This window comes from Sturnus vulgaris, chromosome 15 (assembly GCF_052056855.1).
Source record: "Sturnus vulgaris isolate bStuVul1 chromosome 15, bStuVul1.hap1, whole genome shotgun sequence".
In the NCBI taxonomy this organism is placed as follows: Eukaryota; Metazoa; Chordata; class Aves; order Passeriformes; family Sturnidae; genus Sturnus; species Sturnus vulgaris.
Window position 1 is genome coordinate 13,640,422 of NC_142257.1, and position 21,050 is coordinate 13,661,471.

The 21,050-nt window shown below is 37.0% G+C and overlaps 1 protein-coding gene across 8 annotated transcripts in view; it reads right to left on the bottom strand.

Annotated features, from left to right (window-relative positions):
- Nucleotides 1-14,061: 14,061 nt before the first annotated feature.
- The window catches only part of LOC148222000 (uncharacterized), a 317,722-nt gene continuing 310,733 nt past the window's right edge, over nucleotides 14,062-21,050 (bottom strand). For 6 of the 8 annotated variants that reach the window (XR_015807029.1, XR_015807021.1, XR_015807019.1 and 3 more), the window contains 3 exons: nucleotides 20,680-20,721; nucleotides 14,674-14,780; nucleotides 14,062-14,566 (listed from right to left, as the gene is read on the bottom strand). The gene's annotated coding sequence lies outside the window, so the exon portion shown is untranslated. The remainder of the gene's footprint in view (nucleotides 14,567-14,673; nucleotides 14,781-20,679; nucleotides 20,722-21,050) is intronic. The other 2 variants (XR_015807023.1, XR_015807018.1) reach the window with 1 other exon arrangement.

Sequence of the window (21,050 nt, forward strand, 5' to 3'; positions counted from 1 at the left end):
ATCTTACATACAATACATATGCATAACCCCAGCACCTCCCATCCCCATCCAGTATTAAAATGAGCCCATTAGTCCTTCACGCGTGCGCAGCTCTTCTCTTGAATTGGGTCGGTGGTCTCTAAATGGGTCAGTGGTCTCAAAGGATGAAGTCAGGAGAGTCTTCATCAGGTCTCAGTGACCCTCTGGCACGATCCAAGGCTCCGTGCTTCATGGTTAATGGTTTACTTATTTTACGTTCTTCTGTACATAAATTTATAATAGCAGATAATTATACCAATTAGCTCTAGCCTAAGCATCTAGTAATTATTAACCTACCATTTACCTACCTAACTTACATCTTGGTCATGGAAACTACTTCTACTCTTAGCAAAAATCTTAACTTTTTAAAACCATGATTCAGTGTTCTGCTTTGATAAGTCTTATAATTAAAAAATGAACGAAAAATTCAAGGAATTCTACAGTTACCACAACCGGAATTGCAAATACTGGCCTCAGAGTGAGACTCGCACATCTGTTTACATCAATGACATTCTATCAGACTTTGGCAAGTACATAAAATTCTCAACCCACTGTGACTTTTTTCCTCTGAGATCTGCTCTCCTTCAGAAATCTTTACCTCTTCATCAGAAAACCAGATTTTTTAATCTTTTAGTCAGAAGTGTGGATCAGGTTCCACTAAGGAAACATAAGAAAAAATACTGCAGGTACCACCTGGCTTAGCTTTGGAGCTACTGAGAATTATCAAACTAGCTACAGGGCCAACTTTAGCCTATTGTTTCCCTTTTAGCTTTCACTGTGGTCAGGTCAGGCTAAATCTAGGCAACCTATTTAAACACGGAGTTAGGGGCATTATGAGTACCACAAATAAACAGGAAATTCTTACATTAAAAAGTGGTATTAAAGGACAAAATCATAAAAATACAACGATCTTGAATACTATAATAGAAAAGCCTGTTAACTCAAACTATAACCTGAAATTTCTTCTACCAGGCAGAAACAAAGAAGCAGAGAGCTGCAGGCTGACAGTTCAGCACCACTCTTAAATAAAACTGTGATAAAGAAAATGAAGAGAACACGTAAATGACAGAAGATTATCCAAGCTAAAAAAAAAATAAATTTATACACATTGGTTATGAGATTAATAGGTTTTGAAGCAGTCAAAAAAGAGACAGACATTTTGGAACACCATTCACAGAGATAAAATAAGGAGAAAACTAATTTATACTAGCTTAAATAAAGTATTAAGGAGGTAATATAATTTAACTAGGAAATATTTTCTGATTTCTGTTCTGAAATGGCTAAAATGCTTGCAGTAAAATCTGAAATTGCTACCTACAAGGGATTCAGCAAAAGTGAAAGTACTGTGTTGGCAAACTGCAATTTGCTACAATCAGTAATTATTTCTAGTCATGATTAAGTAGACTGAACTAGATTAAGAGAAATAGTTCTAACATTAATTGCTCTTAAATCCTAGGTGCCTGCAATTTTACCAACTTTTAAAATACATGTAAAGTTTAACTCAAATGTATTTTTGCACTTCTTTTAGTTGCAAGTAAGTGAATTTGTGTTAAAAAGTACAGCTGATATCCACAAAATCTTTTTGCCTATGCAGACGCTGGCATGCTGCTAATGCTTTCCCTGCTAAACCAACAGGATCAAAGAAATTTCAGTCTTCAAAGTAGCCTTGAACTTCACAAGTACCATGTAAAGCTTTGCCTTTCTCTAGGCACTCAGTTCATGCTGGTCTCTCTATAAAATAGGTCTTGTTCATTTTCTGGGGGTGGGGAATATAGTAATAATATATTTTTTTAATTGTAATTTAAACTTGCTTTGATTTTCCCTGGTATCTCTGTGTATCACACTATTCTTAAACTTGGTCAAACACATTTTTAACACATTTGATTTCAGAGAAAACCTTGGAGAATACTACACCAACAGAAAGCAAGAGTATCTATATTAAGGTGTGATACTGCTGATAAAATAACTGGATCAGTTTTCACTAAATTCTACTGTGAGGCATTAAAAATAAAAAAATAAAAAAAACCAGGTAAGACAGTTCAACTGAAAAAAAGAGCGAGACCAAAATTTCAGATCTGAATTGTTGTCAAACTTATAATTGAGTTTATATGAATTTTAAAAGGTTCAAATCCCAGATTTACATATTTTATCAGTCCCTAATTTAAAAAACCCTCACACATACACTTAAAATTTCTGTTGCTTTCAGCTGAGTATTTAAGATCTACTGTTATTTTGAGCCAAAGGTCATAATGAAATGAAAAAATAATGTTAGGATACTTTCTCACTGCCATTATTCATTGTAAGACCAATATGCTCTGCATGCGAGATCCTGCAGCAAACGCCAGTGCAGGGTTCTTCCCAGTATAAACACTGCAGAATAAATGCTTATTGGTACTCCTGATTACATCTCTTAAATGTGTGCTTTTTAAAATCTATCATGCTAACAATATATATATATATATATATGTATAAACTGATATATGACTATTTAGTACTGCATATTGACGCTATCTGAAAGAATGACAAAAAGTAAATCTGCTCGTTTTTCCAGACTGCAGCTCTTATCAAAAGTCTGTGATGAGAAGTTCTGCAAGGTACCTAGAAGCTGAGAAAGACCTTCACAAGGATATTAAAATAACTTCTTTTCTTGCTCCATCTCTTTCTTGTGTCCCATCAAGAGAGATACACTTGTGAAAAATAGCAAGTTCATTTAAGAAGAGCTGACCTTACCAGACTTGCTAAATTTTATGCTGGAGATTAAGCAGTCAGTGTCAACCAGAATGCTGATATACAATAGCACAGCTATTGCTGAGTCACAGGATAAAAATGTGATTAAACAGGGTGGATTTCTTTGCCAATGGCAGAGAATAAAACATCTGTTCCCTAATGTACATGGATGAGAAAATCTGAAGAACAGAAAATCCTTTCTACAATCTTAGTGCGAGAGTCTGGTTTTCACTCCTGGTTTGTACTCTTAAGGGCTTCACATTTGCAGCAAGGCCTCAGCAGGACTGGCTTGTAGTGCTGATGTGCACATAAATAAAACAGCATTGTCTACGAGCAATTATCTTGGTCCAGCAGCCTGCATTTTACAGGGTTCAAAGGAACATGGGTAATACCAGGGGATTAACAAAATAAAAAGGTTACTACATGGATATGCCTGTGTATGTCAGAAACTTAATATTTCTACTTGTAAATAGTTTCATCATGTTACTTCAAAGCAGGAACTCAGGAGAGGCAAATCTTGAGGACTCAATTCTCCTTTTTAATAGTGGGAAAGAAGTCAGACATGACAATTTGTCGATGTGGATAGTTAATTTGTCTAGAGCACCTCATGAATATTAATCCTGACACATACAGAGACAGGTTACTATTGAATTACAAAGGATAAAGAGATCACACGTTTAAAACCAAACTCAGAGACAAAAGGACCAGGCCATGAGGTGGAACTTCATTTCTGTAACAGACTTTGACTGGATGGACTGTGAGCATTTGTGTATCCTATGGCAAAGCAGCATTGTTTGACTCCAATCTCCAGCTGATGTAATCAGACTCCTTAGTGTAGGCAGAGCTTAAGTCTGAAAAGTTAGCAATAGGCCCCATAAGTGCACATGATTAAAAAAAAATCTATGTAGTTTCACTTTCTTTGCCTCTACTTTTTTTTAGTCCCCTGTGGATCGCTTTTTAAATTCTAGTATTTGTCAAGAAAGATTGACAGATGTCTCCCCTGGAATTTCAGCCATATGGGGGGCTTTCTACCAGCTACTGCACTATAGAAAAGCTACAAATATTAACTTCTATAATAATTTCTTAAATTTGGGTCATTATAAAGCAATGAACACTTGGAAGCTCACTAACACAAGCATTCTGTCTTGTAGCCTGCCACTCAACAGGGATATTTATACAAGGGGTACCCAGCCAAGTCCCAGCACCTTCAGGCATGTTGCTTTCAGTAAGTCCTGCTGCCATCTACTTGCTATTCAGCTCAGCACAATGTGGACAAGTGTCTGCTGCAAATTGTCTTTTTTTGGCCTGTTCAATTAAAAAAAAAAATTAATCAATGAGTGCCAGTTGGCGCACATGCTACTTCATTTGATTTTTAAGTACTCCTTCAAAGTCCACTGCTAGTCTTGGAAGTATTTGCAAAACAACCTCATGCCCAGGACTTGGGAGGACTTCAGGTCCTATCTGCGCCCATTTTTACATCTGTGACATGCTCTGAATGTGTTGGGGTCATGGGTGTCCTGGCCAAGAGTCACTGCAAGCCCACCCCAACCCAGCTCCAAGATGGGCCTGTTCAGCCTCCAGAGGAGCTGATTGAGAGGGGACCTCATCAATGTGCAGCTCCCCATCACCATCCTGTGACTTGCAGGGAAAAAGCCCCAACCAAACAGAAATCTAAATGTCAACCCCTCTCTAGTGCAAGAGTATAAATATAGCATTCATTAACGGTGTCTCCAGATTGAGGGCAAGATATGAAGATGTTTCAAGATTCAACTCTGACCTTAATTATGCCCTACATTGCTGTAGGAATGCATCTTCATTGGCTGAGGGAAAAGAAAAACCTTCTTTTCTGCTTTTCCAGAAAACACAAAAGAGGAAGAAATAATAATGGTAGCTAGAATGCAAGCAGATATAGCAAAAAGGGCTCTTATTTATTCATCATTAGTACAGAGACATATAATATGCAACAACTCCTCAGGCTGAACTGAAAGGCAGACTCCAAAGGTCTACAGCTCAGGAAGCTGCAAGGCTGGACACAGCGATTAAAAACTGCAGAACTGGAAGGTTTGTTCCTGCCTTGTAGCACAACATAGGCCTGCAAGAGCATCCCCCACAAACACCTGTGCAGATCCACAATATTAATAATTAGCCACTGCTGCCAGGAATGCCTCATTCTGCCATTTAATTTGAGACAAATTTGTCAATGGTCCTAACTCCAGAAAGAAAAGTTAATATTCAGTGTTTGACACCAGCTGAAAGAAACAGAAGCTTATAGAAAGCAGGTCTCCCCTGCCAAATGCAGAAAACACTGGTGATATAAGTGCACTTCTTGAATTGCCATCACATCTCACTCCCTCTTCCATCCTGGCACCAACATCTCTGTAAATGAATTCATTAGTCACAGCATCTTACAGTCAATCAGTGTAACCAGTCTGAATCTTTCAGTGAATGATAAACACATCCACACATTCCCCTGACACAAATGTGGTGGTTAGGAAGAACATGTATGCAGGTTTACTGTTATGGTAATCACTGCAGAATTCTGATACCAGCAACATTAACCCAGGTGAATGTTCACTTATTACAGCAACACCCTTCTTCCCTCAAGGTCATCTGTACCACTTATCATAGATTGCATTAGTTTGTAACATCAAGAGAGATTGATTAATTAAAAAGTTGAGAGGCAAATATTCTTTTCCAAACCTGAAGAGTGATGTTTTGCTAGATTTATAAACTTGCCAAGATTTTTAATTGTAATGATGCATCAAATTAAAGCATGCGAGTTGAACTCCTCTTGTATTAGAGATAAGTAGATAAAGGTATTTATATGTAAACTCCAGTGGAAATACCAATGTGCATAAAACACCACAAGCAGAAATAGGTATTTCTTTACCTTGTTTGAGTTAAACTTGCTCAACTTTAGTCTTCTATTTAATATGTAAAAAAAAAAATTTCCATCTTAAATATGTCTTTGCCTGTAGAAGGCTGTCAGTATTAAAGCAAAGACCAAATAATGCCATCTGGCATAAAAAGCCACACTGTGTCAAACAGCCTCTCATATAAAAACTATTGTCCCAAGTAGTTTGCAAAATTAAATACTTTACAAATAAAAAGGCAGAAGGCACATGTTTACAGGAAAAACTTGAAGAACTGATGAAGAAAGGAGAGATAACAGGAGGGAAAAGTTAGCACAGGCTTTCATGTGAAAGAAATCAGAAAACTCCAGATAGTAGCATTATAAAATGTATTTGCTAAATTTGGAGATGTTCTGACATAATTACATAAAAGCTTTTTCCTTGTCTATAAGAAAAGCGGCATAATTATTTTTTCCTATTTCTATATACTTAGCCGGTAATGTCTAATAGTCTTATATTTTCAGCGCTGCTCCAGCATGTTCAGCATTGCTCCAGCATGGGGAACTTGGTTCTGTCTGGTAACAGGAATTTACAGCCCATTTTGGTGTTTAAGGATTTCTCCAAGTTTATCACTCAACCGTTATTGACTAAATCTTATTGCTTAGTGTCTCTCAAGCCTTTTGCAGTACATTTTCATTTCAACTACGATGAATAATTTAGAGTAAAATACGCCACTTCATTGTTCATGAACAATGTTCATGGACTTCATTGTTCACTCTGTGAACAATAATTCAGGAAACCAGCAAATCAGAACAGACTTTACATGGCTTCAAAAGTTTATCCTCCCTCAAAACCTGACATTTTCTACTTATTTTTCTTTTTACTAAATATGAATCCCTTCTGCCCTCATGTAGATTTTCCTACTGCTAAAAAATACTAGCTGGCACACAGCAGTAACATCTCAGCAGCTGAAACAGAATGGATAAATTTCTTTTTCAGAATGGCTCTAAGAAGTGTTTTACAATCATAAGAAGCAAATACAAGTGGGACCTTGTCAAAAGGAACAAGTAATTTTAGACTAATGGCCAGCAGAAAGGAATGCACTGCAAATTGTGCAACTAGAAAGACTGTAATGAACAAAAGATTATGGCGACTTGTTTCCTGAAGCCCTCCACACGTACTAGCTCTCGTCTGGCCTCACTGTTACAAAGACTTGCACTCTTGGAGTAGAGCTAATGGAAATAAAGGAGTTTGGTTTGCAATACAAGAAAGCTGAGCAGAGTCTCCCTCACAGTCTTGTGTGCCACCAATCATTGTAGTTTTTTATTTTGTCACAGGTTAGTGTTAAACATAATGAACCTCCCTGTTTAAAAAAAAAAACAAAAAAAACAACAAAAACCAAACAACAAAAACAACCACAAAACAAACAAACAAAAAACCCAGAAAATGAAAAGTAGAATGAGACATTTAGACACAAGGCAAAGAAATCCATGGTTCTGTACCACATCTAGAGAGTAACCTATACCTACCCCACCTGCAAGTACTGTGCATCTACAGCACCCAGCATCATGGCATCAACAAGAACTCAGAATGCGACTATGAAAATCCGAATGTTGTTACCCTATTAGTGTATATTAAATAAGTGTAAAAAATGAGAAAGGGTTCATTTCAGCACTTGTCAAGCACTTGTTCATCACCTTACCAAAACAACAGTAATTATGGGTATGGAATGGTATATGCAAAGAAAAGTAGCATGGAGAATACCAAAAAAGCAATTTTCAATATATACAGTTGTTAAATATCATAACTACACTAAAATCAGCTGCAAAAACCTCAGTTGGCAAGGCAGACAACTCTTTATTACTAATGAGACAGTGCAATTCTTAATAGAATGTTTGCTTCAAAGAAAATACCTAGTTTGTTTTTAATTAGTCTCAAAAGGAGGTTTTCATTGAATAGGAGATTCTCAAATGACAAGAGAAAACAGAACACTCAGCATAAGTGAAGTGAACTAGAAACAGAGCAAGAGAAGCTGAGTGTCTACTGGACAGGCTTGCCAATATCCCAGCAATTCAATGTCACTTAGAATAGAAGCATGCAGAAAGTGTCTCATTATACTAAGGCGACTGCCGCCTCTGAAGAAGTTGCTGATGTAAAGTTGTGCATGAAAGAAATTTTAGCAATTGCTGTAGGGGGGTTTGTTTGCTTTCTTTAAAAAGAAAAATTAAAATTCATTCCACAATGGATAAAGTTGAAAAAATGTCACAATCCATTAAGGAAAGAATGGGACCCCATTCTTTCAATGCCAGCAGTTCCTTGGGTTTGATATTTTGAGGAAAGTGGTAACTATAGAACCACTAAACATGCCTTAATTATAAAGAATTTAGCACATTATAGGCAAAAAAATTAAAAATTTGAAAAATACGCTTTAAAGGTGTTGAAAAGCATATTCTAAGATTTCCTTTTAGCAGGATGCGTGCTTTAAATTGACTCCAAATTCTAAAACAGAAACTGGTACTAATGCTGACTAATAAGAATGAAAAAAATTTGTTTAAACACTAACCTATTTTGTCAAATTTGAACAAACTAAGGAACTTTTATACATAAAACAGGTTAGAGACCGGGAAAAATAACGTCTATCAAAAACTTAAATAAACCAGAGCAATAAGTGCACAAGGACAAGATAGAACATAATTTCATATGACTGTGGATTTTTTCAGAGCTTTTCACCCTGTAATAGGAATAGCACAACTGTCATGTTTACCTCCACAGAGGAAAGTGAATGACTCCAAATCAAATAAGCAGTTATCAGAGAAGTATTGTTTGACACTGTCTGCAGGGTTCTTCATAGCAATCAGTGAAGCTCAGCTTTCCTATCATCATTTCCATGAGATTCATCCCTTTTCTGACAAACTCAAGATGCTAATGCTGCCAATTTACTTGTCTTAAAAAAAATCTTACAATCTTGCTTCTTCTTCTGAAATCCCATACGAAAGATGCTGTGGAGTGAAAAGTTAAAAAATATCTAAAGAAACTATACACAGTATACAAATACAGGTTGCCAGGGATCAATAACAGGATCTCAGAGAAGAAATTACAAATACTTCCCTAAACCAAACAGTTACCACTAATAATAGTCAGGACCAAAAACATAACATCCTTTATACACATGCTTAGACATCTTGTGACACAACAATAGAGACCAGTTAGATTAATTAATTCAGTATTTGAGAAAAAAATTGTCTTTAATCATTAACTACTGGAAAATTGAGCACAGTTCTTTTCACTGTTTTGCTCCGTAGATGGGAACCATTATAATTTCAACTGGTTTTAACATACTTTCTTTGTTTCTAACAATCAACAACAATGTAATCCAACAACAATGCTTGCATACGGAAATCCATAATTAGCAAGTTATGTATGGTTTTTCTTCACCCATTTCATTTTACTTTCCAGTAGCACAAAGCCCATTATTGACTATTCCATTAAGTGATCCTGGACAGTTTGCTGGATTTATTTGATATCTGATTTAGTTTAACAATTGGGTTCGAGTTTTTAAAGAAAGGGGAACCTTTTGTGCCTTTGACAATGAAGAAAGTTAATGGCAGTTGCTTGTTTCAGTCAAGACACTACTTACCATGTAGAAACACACTTAGCATATGGACACTGCAAGGCACATGGTAGCAGGCAAAGATATGTGGCATATGTAAATTTTCATAACTAGTACAAATTTTAACACATGCAAATACACATTTGCTTTGCCAGTACTCAAACCTGTAAGCTCAGAAACTCATCTCCCAATAACCACTCATAAGTTACAAAAAACTCACTTGATCTAGTGGGTATTTAGCCTCCTCAGATTAATAAATGAGGAATAGCCAGGCCATTTCAAAAACAGATACATCTTTATACCACCAAAATCATTAAAAGCCTCTGTTTTTGTAAGTAACTTCTATGCCACCTTTAAAAATCCATATTATATTTCTTTTTTATTCATTGTACAAGTCAATTAAACTAATGATCTGCTGTGGTATGTACATCAGTTGCATTTATTTTGAAATACTTTATAAACACAGTAGCAAGCTTTTACAAATGTTCTCCCTCATCTTGGTGGTATAACAGAACATGTCAGGGGTTTAACAATCAATGCACTTGTAACATTTAAACATTTAAACTAAAAAGAAGTTTGATTTAGACTGATAAAATACTCATATTGAGTCATACCATATAAGTTTCCAGAAGTTAAAGGTGGTGTGTTTGCCAAGATAGGATAGCAGCTGTATCCACCTATGAAATGTTATGATATAAATGATACAATTTTAAATTGCATTATCAATCAGATTTACTGTTCCAGTTGCCTTACTGGGAAAAAAAAAACCAACCCTAGACTCTACACAGTTTAAAAGTACAGATTTAAAACACCAGTGAAATACCATTTATTTGCCTATTGATGCTATTATTTCTGTTACAAAAAGCAATTATTCTAGTATGTTATTATTGGAAGTAGCATACTACTACTAGAAATAATAGTGCTTTGCAATTATCTCACATGAAACAGTGCAAATTTCAGACAACTAGAATAATTTCTTCCCTGTATAAGGGGTCCAAGAAGTTTTTGCAAAAAAGTCAGAGACATCTTTTATTTCTAGGGTACTACTCATTTCTAAACAGTAACAGTATTCAGCATGTAAAAGCCCTTAGATGCTTTCCCTACAAATTTCTTGGTAACAGTAACCTCTGAATTTTAAAAATCATGAATCCTTAGATTTTTGTCTCTAATAAAAACAGACACCATTGTAAGTGGGCTCTATTGATAAAGAGGCTTCATTTTATTCTGTAAAAATCAGATTAAAAATGAAATAAATGCCTACCGCTTAACCACTGAAAATTTGGCCCATTAGACTTGATAATATATGCTGAACAAAAGCAAAATAGAGTAATTAAAACTACACTATTAAATTGAACAAATGGAAGCCACTATTTACATTCTGGTTTACTAAATGAAGGGTTAAAACTTTTCTGTCAGGTACACACTACTACTAATTTTCTTTCTTCGGTTTTAAATTTAGCCCCTCAAAACTTCTGCATTCAGCAATACACTGCTTTCCAGAAAACAACAAGTTTGTGAACATTTCCTAACTTTTTTCCTTACTAATAAAGTAAAAAAAACCCCAAACATTTTCGCCTAAAACAGATAAAACTGCCAGAAGTAAAAAGCTGAAATAGTAATGACTAACTAGAGAGCCTTCTTTTGTTTTTCTTACTCTGTTATAAAGAAAAAGCCCCTACCTGCTAAATTTTTGTCCTGCAAACTCTTACTCTAATGACCTACAAAGTATCTCACTCAAAAGAAATACTTTCCTACTTATATCTTTTAGTATCAATTAAAGCAATTGCTGGCCCAATTGCAGTTAGAGCCTAATTAGTTTTCATTCATTTCCTATCTGTGTTGATTTGGCACAACCTTGTCTCTGGAAGCAGGGGAGAGCCACAGAAGCAGCTTCCGTGAGAAGCTGCTAGAAGCTTCCACCACGTCCAACAGAGCCAATCCCTGATGGCTCTGAAGATGGACATGCTGCTGGCCCAATCAGAGAGGCTGGTAACACCTCTGTGATGACATTTAAGAAGAAAATCAAAACAGTGCAGGCAGTTTGTTTCCAGGGATAGTGAGGCGCTGCTGCTGAGGGCCATCCCAGGTGCAGCGCATGGCAACGCGCTGCAGCTGCGACCATTTCGGCACGGCCTGTGGCCAGCCTTGCCTGCTCAGCCACACCCAGCCAGCCGTGCTGTGGGTGGAAGGGCAGGGGCGGCAGCGGCAGCTTCTCCTTCCCACTGCCCTGCAATGAAAAAGGGCGTTAAATAGCGCCAGCGCCACGGCAGCCACCACTGCCTGCCCGATGGCGGCGGGGCTGCCTGGCTGGCAGCGGGAACATGGCGAGTGACTCCCTGACACGGAACCTACACAAAATCAACCTCTCCGTGCTGCGGGATCTTGCAAGAATCTTTGAATTAATTGGAACTTGCTGGCAATGATATCTATGAGCAGCAGCTTTTCTTCTAGTTAGAGAAGAAGTAACGTCATGAGAGGGAAAACAACATGATGGCACCAAGGGCAGTGGAAAAGAAAGAGGGGGGAGGAGGTGCTCCAGGTGTTGGAGCTGAGATTCCTCTGCAAGCCATAGTGAAGACTATAGTAAAACAAACTGTCCCCCTGTAATGCAGGAAGTCCATGGGGGATGCAGAGATCTGCTCACATCCCGTGGGAAAAGTGCTCACGCTGGAGCAGGTGGATGCCAGAGAAAACCTATGAACTAGTGGGAGACCCAAATAGAGAGAGAGCCGCTGCTTCCAGAGATAGAGACCTTGCTTCCAAACTGGACAGCATATCCTTAGAGGACTGTACCCTGTGGACAAGTGACCCATGCTGCAAAAGTTTGGGGAAGACTGTTTGCCTGTGGAAGGGACTCGTGGCATAGCAGAGAACAGACTTCTCTTCCTGAGCAAACAGAAGATCTTGAATGACGAACTGACCAAAACCACACCCCCTGTCTGCCTGCTCTGTGAGTGGGAAGGAGGGAGGGGCTGGGGGAAAAAGGTGTTTTGAAGGCTTATTTTACTTCTCATTATCCTTCTCTGATGGTGTTAATAATGAATTTACCTTATACCTTTAAATTTAACCTGTTTTGCCCTTAGAGTGTTTTTGTCCCAGTGCTTGTCTCAACTCATGAACTCTTTATTAATTTTTTTTCCCCTCTCCTCTGCCCAACTGTAGTAGAAGAAGGTGAGCAAATGACTCATGTGTGTTTGGTCAATGTCAAACCAGGATAGTATCACACTATCAGCAGTGCCACTCAGCGAATCCAGGGTCTTCTGCTCAGCTGAATTTCCATGTGCATTTTGCCCCTGACCCTTAAAGAGGACTCAGCCTGCATCCTAGAAACAAGATTTACTTCAGTAAAGCATTGGCACTAAGATAACACTGCAATCCAAAAGGGGCCACATAGCTGCTTCCCAACGCTGGGGCTTTTCCACTGTCCTTTATGATATTAAAGGTCTTCCTGGGCCCAGTACTGCACGTTGAGCAGAGTGTGGCTGCTGTGTGCTGTCATTGATGTCCAAGCTGCAGGACATAGACTGAAGCAGGAAAGGTGACTTAATTTTGGCAGTTCTGCTCTGACTCTGAAGTTTGCAGTAGCACTCATGAGACTGAGTTAACCTAAGTGCTGATTTTCTGTGCTGAATAATGGCCCAAATTCAGTCTTAACTTTTCCTTTGATTTAGGAACTCCATGGAGGTTGAGCCTTCGCATCAGGCCTGTAGGCGTAACTTTTCCTGCCTCGTTTCCAACTTACCACAGCATCAGAGAGAGAACTTGGAATTAACAGCCTCTGAAATGTCATGTTTCCATTTGATAAGAAAAAGCAACTAGCAGCTAAAGATTACTTTAAATGCAATCTCATGTAGTAACCAAGACCATAATCTCTCATATTCACCATTTAATACTGCAGTGCTAGTTTGGCACAGAGCTCCAGAGCAAAATTTATTTAATATAAATCAAAATCTTGGAAGAATTTCAAACAAGGGAAGAATTTGTATGAAGTATCCAGCCTGGATTAATGTTATGATGTGAAAGTAGCAAAGGTTTCTTCACTCTTTAGAGACAGTGAGATTGCTTAAATGCTCATAAAAGGAGTTTACAGCTCCTTTCCTCCTGAAACCAATACAGAGGTATAAAGATAATGCCAGAATTGAAAACCACACTTGTGCTCTACTTTGTCATAAAGTTATGAAAATGAGACAGACTGAATAACTTGCAGATGAAACCAGGGTAACCTGAGACCTTGATCTCTCTCTTCTTGATGCAGCGACATTGTCATAGAAACATTTTTTTTATTTTATAGACAATTCCTGTGTATGTCTCGGGTGTCCCTGTGCAGGTATGGGGGCCACAGGGAATGGAGTGAAGTTGAGCCTGGGAAAAGGGATTGGAAAAAGTGTTTTTGCTTTTCTCTTTGTTTCTTACCATCTGACTCTATTATAAACTAAATTCATTTTTCCCAAACCCAGCCTAATTCCCTGTCATGGCAGTTGGTGACACACACTCACAGCTTTTTCACCTTCCTTTTTTCCCCATCACATTGAGAGGAGGGCGTGAAGGATTATCTGGGAGAGCAACTGGAAAGTCACCCTATCATTTACATGGCGCCCAATGCTGGACCAAGCCCACAACTCTGATATTATAAACAGTTTTATGCTCTACAGCTGAGCTAGCTTGCTAATCTCAGGGTGGTATGGCCAAGCTTAACCCACAGTAAAAACAGGCTCTGCTGAAACTATTGTTTCTTTTAAAATGAGAGGCCATTTGATTGAGTTCTTGGTGCTGATAAAGTGTTTTACTGGAGATGTACAATGCCGCATAAATACCTAGACCTGAACACAGAGAAGAAAAGCACAAACAAGGATCTTCAGTATTTGCATGTCTTTATTAAATGTAGAGGACAACTGATTTATCAAAGAAGTTTAATATATATGGCATCACATAAAGAAAACCACTGAGTACCACTGTATATAGTGGTGTTAGTCTAAGCTCGTATGATAATGCAACAGATTTTACACAATCTTGAGCAAAAGATTTGGGCAAATTTCAACATTTTTGACAAACAACTTGTAGTTTTGCAAAAGAAAAATTGGCCATTACTAGCAGTGTGATCACACTAATACTGTACATTGCAGGTAATATAAGCTTGCATCTTTTGTGTTTGGCCTAGATACAAAGGTAAATAAAAATAAAAGTTTCACTTGAGTGTGCACAAATAAAAATATTTTAAGTGCACTTCTCTGATTTGGTGCAGGCCTGCTTTGCAAAGCTGTATGGTTTTCAGCATTCAGATGGAGATTGTGTCCTGCCAGGCTGGTCTCATTAGGACTTTTGTATGTGCACAGAAATCTGCTTTTGGAGCTGGTTGAGGCTGCAAAGGTTTTCATGTGGGAAAATGTTTAGCACACAAAGCCAAGAAATACATTGCATTTTCTCTGTAAGCTCTGAAATCATCACAATTGCACTGATCAAACATACCTTCAGTTCTTATCTCTCAGTCCCATGTTCTCAAACTTCTGGCACTGAAAAATCTTTCTGAGTAATGAAGAATACTGTAACCAAGATATCACATACATGTGCTGCATCTGCAAAATGCAAGAATTCAAATTAATAATTTGCCTGATTTTGCTCCCAGTTGACATTTTTTGTGTAAAATGTCATGGAGTTGTTAATGAAGTTTGTGTTCAGCTTACATTACATCTTTCTTAAAATTTGTACATCAGCTCTAACAGGGGGCGGATTAAAGACAAAACACTTAGCAGTCACCTGTAGCCATGACAGTGAATGCAGAAGACTTACAGCAATTTTTTTGGTTTTTCTTGGAAATGGCAGTATTTAAATGTGGTTACTCAATAATCATTGTGTTGTATATGTAGTTACATTATGAGTAATGATCTGGAAAAGCAGCATTTGGGATGGGGTTTTCCTGATAAGAAGCCTTCATTGCAAAATAGGAAATTAATCTTCAAATAGACTATGTAAAAACAGGCATTCAGTGACACACAGATTGGTGAAATTGCTATTGAAACATATTTTTTCCTAGTGTGTTGGCACCACCATGAAGAAAAGAGAATATTTCTGCAGTTCTCCATCCAAAGCAGACCTACAACTTTATAAGTAACTTTTGATTCTCAAGACAACTCTATCTACATCTTCATGTATCATAAAAATTCTAATATTAGAATTTGTTCATCTGAATGGAAAATGCAGTCTAAAATTAGTTACAAACAATCTGCATCTGTGAGCTGTCACACACAACTTCAAAATCTGTATTTCTACTTTTTGTGCCTGAAGTAGAATAAAGGAATAATATCTTTACGTATGAAATCTGTGATTCAAGAAGTTAACATGCTGCTTAAGCTATATTCTGCTGTCTAGATGTTATTATCTCTGTTCTGTTCTCCTCCTAATCACTCATTTTCACATATTTGGAGGAAAAGCAAACTGCATGCTAATAAAAAACAACAAAAAAACGTTTCAGCCTGAAGAATTAGGTTATCACATTGGTAAATGCATAACTACTGCTTTCACAGTTGGTATGTGAATTTATGTGATTTCTTTGGACAAGTTACGCAGTGGTCATAGTCTGCTGGCTTAACAACTGATTTGGGTTTTCATGGTGACACAGACAAGGCCTTTTCCAGTTCATAGGAGAAGCTGCCAGAGAAAGGAGTAAGATTGACAAGCCGTGAATGTGAACCTAAATACAAACTACTGAGGTGTGTATAGAAGGACATTTTCTGTGTATTTAGGCATTTTAAGTAATGCCTTTGTTGATGGGAGAGCCTTGAATTGATGATCCATTGTATTGCATTGCCAAGCCAGCTTCTCAGATGGTAAAACAAAAAACTGGCAGAACACTATCCAAGTTGGTAAAGCTTTGCCAATACACAGCAACATGGAGAGGGTCCTACCTTCTGGCAAGAAAATTATGTTCCTTTCCTTTATAATTACTTTCAGTTATGTTAAACATTTGTTGCTTTCATTCCTTTCAGAAAAAAAAGTGCAGGTGTTGGCTCTTTCTGGAATAGTAAACTTGAGAAATTATTTAATGCTCTACATACTTAGTAACTTAAGGGTGTTTTACTCTGTCAAAAGGCGCCAGCAGAAGTCAATAGAGCAGGTGCAAGGTTTGATGGCCTTATGTAAATTTCAGAATATTTTTTAGATTTATTTTTTAAAGGCTAAAATTTTTCTTCTGCTTTTCCTTTTAAAATAATGAAATAAGCAAAATGCCAGTCTGATAGGAATGTTGCCAAGCTCACAGCATTAGAGAACACACTGTCCAAGCTTTGATGTGTAGTCAAACATCACTCATGTACTTGAAGAAACAATTTATTTTGAGAATAATCTCTCCTCTAGTGATATGTGCAAATTACACTGAGTCAAATAAGAAATATAAATCTTAGGAGTTACTCTTATGATAAAAAGAACTAGCTGTAGTTCTTCATACGTTTGATACTGGCTGGTAGCTTTTAAAAATGCATATGCATTAGCAGCTCTGCTTTCTAAAATCACTTTATGATCTGGCCACTATTTAACACAAGAGTAGCTGGATACAAGTTAAATTTATGCCTGTCCTTTAAATGATGGCTGTTGAAACAGATTTGCACAGTACAGTAACTGTGTTCACAAAAACTCCCTATCAGTTCAAGACTGCTGTCTGAGTGATTTCCAATGCAGTCTGTTACAGGCCACGGAGTTGAAGGACAGAAACAAATGTCTCTCATGTTTCAGGTGATTAACGTTGTTTTCCGAAGTATTTGTCACCTCTACTGATATCCACATGCTCAACATGTAGGCAGACTTTTTCTACTGTGCATTTGGAAGGGAGTTCAACAAATAAAGCTTTTTTCAGTGCATGCAGTTAGACCTGAATATGGTATTTTGTATATCGAAATTCAGAACTAGGCTTATGGTCCAAATTAAGCTTCAAAACTCCAGGGTATATATATAAGGTACCCTTTTCCAGCCAAAAACTACATTTTTCATTCTAATGAGATATCCTCATTAGCTTCCCTTCCACGAATGTTTAAAGTAGTTTTTTAATCACTTTACTAAAATTAATAAAAATTCTTCCCTTAATATTTATGGGTTAATATATTTAAGGCCTCTAGCATGGAAATTTTTATAATAATCTAAAGAAAACTCATCAATCTACAAGTTTATTTCCCAAAAACTTGTAATAAAAAATAGCTTATATCCCCAAAATAAATTAATATTACAGAATAAAGTAGCAATATTCCTCAATCTCACAAAAAATCTCAACATTGTTCCAACAGGCATTGACAAGAAGAGTTCATTTTGAAAGAACAACCAAATTTACTCCTACCATAAAAATCAAGAATGTAATTAAAAGAAATAACAAGCAAAAGAGAATGTCTTTTATTTATATTCATCAAATATAGATAGAAATATAGATAGATAGATAGATAGATAGATAGATAGATAGATAGATTAGATAGATAAATAGATAGATAAACTACATTGACCTACATGAAAATCAGTGTGGAAACTGCCCAGTGTTTTTCTCTGCAATAAATACTGTTCATTTATCATCTTGGATTCTGGATACTAAACTCCCTTCCTTTCAATTAACTCATATAAATGTTTCTCTTTCTTAAAAATTGGAGAATATTTGTATGCACCAGAAACACCCCATAAATCACCCATATCGTTATCCCTCAAGAGGTCTGACATTGTCCAGGGAATATCCTGGAAAAAACAGTTCCTGACAGACTGACAAGCAGGAAGCATCTACAGTGAGCATCCAGAGATTCAGGGCTAGGACTGAGAATTTGTCTTTACAAGGTAAATTCCAACTGTCTGAAGCCTGACCATGCCCTTTCAAGAACCACACCTGCTCCAGTTACCATAATGTAACTTTAATGGAAAGTGGATCAAGATCTAAATATTCATAGAGTTAAAATTGTTACAAGTGATGAGTATTATACTATGTGAAAGGTGTAAAGCTGACTTACACAATCTGACTATAGTGAGATAAAGCAGCTGGCATCATCCCTCTTAAGGAAAATTATAGGGTGGTGGCCTCAGTCTAGAGTTCTGAGTGCTGGGAGTACTTTCAGAAAAGAAAAGTCACTTTGCACTGCTCACATAAATGGATTACAGCTATTTCCCCAGGAGTGAGCCTGCTTCCCACTATAACCAGCATCAGGTGCAGAGTCCAGCAATGGAGACTGCACAGCTGACCTTGCTGAAAATGTACAGAACTCCAAGGATATCTTCACAGTGCATAAATCCCCTTACTTGTGTTAGTGCCCTTCTGGCAGCTGATTATTATTGTGCCAAGGTCCAATGTGCTACTTGTTTCAAAAATACACAAAATTCTGTCTTGCATAATGCATAATTCTGGTAAATGAAAATAAAATTCCCTGGGCTGCTTTTGCAAATGTTGCTTCCCTACTCACTAGGACTTAGAAAATTTAGGTACCGGTCTCTTTCAATTTTTTTTAAAGATAAAATGAAGCATAACAGGAATTAACCTGGATATAAAATGTGGAAAAAAAGAAACATGAACTTGACCTTTTTAGGGCTAGAAAATGTCTTTTCCTATAAAGTTACGCAGATACTTAGAAGCAATCAAAGGGCATGCAACTGTGGACTTGCTCTAGTAGAAATAAAATCATTCCATTAGTTCTACTGTTTTATGTAACCATTTGATCCACTTCAGTGGTTGTAATGGTCTGATGGGAGAAGGCTCAAAAGTACCTTAACAATCCCTTTATTTTGTCAAGTCACTCTGCAGCTCTCTCTTGTACTACTTCACTCAAACATGCTCCATGTTACCTAGTGAGTCAGAACAATTACAGACCCTTAAAGAAATGCCTTATTTATTGAAACTGAATACCTCAATATGGAGTAAAATCCTTTCTGCCTTTAATACTGAATTTCATAAACTCTATGTCCACATCTACACAGTCATTTGCTGATTCCATGGAGCACCATGGTCCAACCTTGTGGTTTTTTTTGAGCACAAGAACCTGTTATATGTTAAATAACCAAAATAATTTGTGTTTGAAGACATGCAGGTTAAGAAGATGAACTACAGGAAAGAGGCAATACAAGCTGACGCTTCCCTTTCTTTTTTGCAGAAAGAGCAGAGATTTTCTCCTAGAGATTTGCAAAGATCCCTGAAAGTTATATAATAAAGATGCATTCATATTTTTACAAGTATTAGACATTTAAAGATGCAGATAAATGCTACATAAGCACATCTGAGAATTACACTGAAAGCCTGCCTGTAAATTCAAGTTCTTTCAATGCAATGAAAGACATTGATGTCATGATATTTAAGCATGCAAATAAAAGTACATGATTTTCAGACATGTTGATTCTTACTGATCATAGTCAAGTATTTAAAATAATATGCTGATAGTACAAGTGTCAGTCTTTATTGGTCTGTATTGGTCCCTTTGATAGCTCTGCAAATTTGAGTGAAATTGCACTCTTGGACTTTGTAATGGAAGTGTGTCACACTTATGCAAGTCATGGGGTTTTATTAGCTGATAGTTCAATTCTCTAGCACAACAAGCTCACCTACTGATATTTGTTTTATGCATTTATGGAGAAGAGACTGAAAGGAGGGACAGTGACATGCAAAGAGGAATTCTTGTTACTTGTTTTGCATTATGTTCTTCAACTGGATGAAGAATTCTAATTCGGATTCTCAGTATCTTACCAGGATCTCCTGGTGCTAGGATATGTACAAGGAGACTTTTTTTCCTTAATGATGCTTAAACATACCAGGTTCTCAACAAGGTGAGGTTTTCATGAACAGCATTTGCTCTCTGGAAATGCTGCTTTTTCACTACAAGAAACTCAAGCATCTGACCAATAAATAACATTCTGAAATATCGAATAATTTGGAACTAAAAGCCAACATATTTTAATTCAGGACTTCCATTATGGAAGTCAGTTATACTGTTCAATAAAGCTGCAGTGAGAAAGCTCTATGTGCCTATTCTCTTCTGAAGACAGAGCTGTGAGTTTAGAAGTCATAAGAAAGTGCTCTGCTTGCAAGGAGATTCAATTTCATAGTTTCTGGTACACTGGACATTGAACTACAATAATATCTGTCAGTTTGCAATAAAATGAGTGATGGTAAACCTACAATTAGATCTAAAATATCTTTAAATAACTGGATAGAAGAACTAGAAGCCTTGTGTTTTTCTCAAATCCTGTTTTTCTTAAATAAAAGAAGGTAGTTTTAGTATTGTCAGCAATGCTTTTGGTGGAGAAGACTAAAATGATAAAAAAACCAAAACCAATTTCTGGTGAAACAAAAGCTGCATTATTTTAGTGCTGCCCCTCTCTTTTAAACTATTATCTTGTAATTACCAGCAGTGCTGTTAGAAGGCATGCATGTGTACATTCAAGGTTTCTGTTAGTTCTTGTATAGTCATTTTAAAGAACAACAACCCCCCAGTATTTGATAATGAATGCACTGTCTCAAAAGAGACTCACCCCAGGAGGTACTGCCCAGATCTTGCTCAGTGCTGCATGAAGCTGTGAGAAGAAAGAGAAAAATTTCAATTGTTCTAATCTTGCAGAGCCCTCTGCCATTTGATCTTCTCTTTGTTCCCTCTTTGTGAAGCACAACTTAGACTGCCTGCAATTTACTGAGTTCACTATTTATTTATCTTTTTGAGCAGTAACAGCTTAGTGTATAGTTCTTCTGCAACTCTTGGACTATGATTTTTTTTTGCTTCAAAAGATGACATCTGCATTTCTCTCTGTTGTACAGTCTGAATGTCACTTCACCTGTCTGGTGTCTTTCTAAAATCAACATGTGAACCTGTAATTGCAGAGTGTTTATTTAGTGACTAGAACAGACT